General features: G+C 46.4%; 1 non-coding gene across 1 annotated transcript; it reads right to left on the bottom strand.

Annotated features, from left to right (window-relative positions):
* Positions 1-687: 687 nt before the first annotated feature.
* Positions 688-758, bottom strand: TRNAG-GCC. The gene has a single exon. It is a non-coding gene; the product is annotated as a tRNA-Gly (tRNA).
* Between the last annotated feature and the right edge of the window lie 1,025 nt (positions 759-1,783).

The following is a 1,783-nucleotide window of genomic DNA, read 5'->3' as shown; positions in this document are numbered from 1 at the left end:
CCGGGGAATGCGTGCGAGCCCCTCCACTGACGGAGGCCTGATGTTGAGCCTCGACGGGTTCCTCGTCTTGAAACTCTGCCACCTCGCCGCCTGCCGGGTGTTCGTCGACTCCGCCTCCTGAATCGCCCAGAAGAGCATGTCGCAATCCATCTCGCCCTCATCGCCGACGAAGCGAGCTTTCTCCGCCAAGGTTGAGTTGCGGATGATTTGGAGGCAGATTTTCCGGCCACTTGATGCAGTTTGGTTCGTGCGTGTGGATACAGTGTGACACGTTGTGTCGGATGAAGGCGGCAAATCGGCCTCAACGAGAACCAAGCCAAGCATATGATCCATCCATGTATGGATCGGTGGGTGTTTTGTGTAAAAGTTTGGGCCGTGAACTGCGTGAAGCAAAAATTTTGAGCGATTTAACTCCTGTGCCTGGTCCAGATGAATAGATATATGTATGTATGGATGGATCATGCATGTGGTCAGTTGGCCTGTGTTCTGTTATATTTTGTTATGTCGCGTGACTTGTGCTACTGCGGAGAAAATTAAACGGGGTGCATCTTCTTTGGTCTTACTGCCACCATATATAAACTTTTGGGTGTTTTTGGCTAGAACAAGATTTAGTTTCTTTAATAATCAGCATCCTTTTTTTGTTGCTAGTTAAAACAAAACTAAGATACCATAAAACAAAAAAAATGATGCACCAGCCGGGAATCGAACCCGGGTCTGTACCGTGGCAGGGTACTATTCTTCCACCAGACCACTGGTGCCATTTGATGAGCTGTCACTCGAGAGACCTCTACTAATCGCAATCAATGGTACTGCATCTTCGATTATAAGCTCGAAACAGTCATACAGCGATACAGTACCGTGCAGCTCCGCAGAAGAGCAAGGGATGCAAGTCTCGTGGCGCCAAAAATAAGGACCATGTGCCATTCATGTAACACTACTCTACTGGGACTCTTAACACACATTTTCCTTCCTCAACATACTACTACTTCAGTAGGCAAGCCACCTAGTGTTTTCTCAAAGTCAATGGTGCAGAGTTCCTTCTCAAAATCAAAGATTCAGTGTTCTCGTCAAATTTATTTATCTGGCTACTACTCGTTTTAGTTAACAGACAGACTGAATACAAGCGCCATGTGGCATAGGAAAGAACTCATGTGTCCTGTGTGGTCTTAAGACAGTAGAAGCAAGGGACCACCTCTGTTTCAGCTGGCAGTTTGCTAAGTACTCCTAACACTGCTCTGGCGCATTAATCTGGGACATGATTTTGTGGATAAGGATTCAAACTCTTAAGCAAGCAATCAATAATGCTTCAAAGGGTTAATCTGCAGCTGTAGGGAAGTGTTGAAAGGTGAGCTCAACCTAGTCTTCCATAGAGCATTTGGCTTACCAACTTGATGTAACACTAGTGATGTATATGTCATATCATTTGTGTGTGAAGAAATAGGTATTCAGGTCCTATGTACGAAGATTAGTTCTGCAGAAATCAGTCTCTGCACCTATTTTCCTTCCTGAACATACTTGTTCAGCCACTAGTTCCACGCTACCTTCGTCTATTTTCTCTCCCAGCTCAGTAGTGAAACACCTCACGAAAGTGTTGTTGTGAGCTCGAGCACATGTACGCTCGTTATCTTTGCCGTTACCTCGCTTCCAGATGGTCGTCCGAACTGGTATAGGCCCAGGTATACTGTGTGTATTATTTCTTTACTCTGGGCCTGTTGCCCACATCTGACGAGCGGCAGAAGTGTCGCCGTTAGCGACGCCTGGACTGGCTCAGATGGAACCCGAC

The sequence above is a fragment of the Triticum dicoccoides genome, unplaced genomic scaffold (genome assembly GCF_002162155.2).
Source record: "Triticum dicoccoides isolate Atlit2015 ecotype Zavitan unplaced genomic scaffold, WEW_v2.0 scaffold229576, whole genome shotgun sequence".
Taxonomy (NCBI): Eukaryota; Viridiplantae; Streptophyta; class Magnoliopsida; order Poales; family Poaceae; genus Triticum; species Triticum dicoccoides.
The sequence above is the reverse complement of the archived record's forward strand: the minus strand, read 5'-3'. Positions and strand labels throughout refer to the sequence as shown.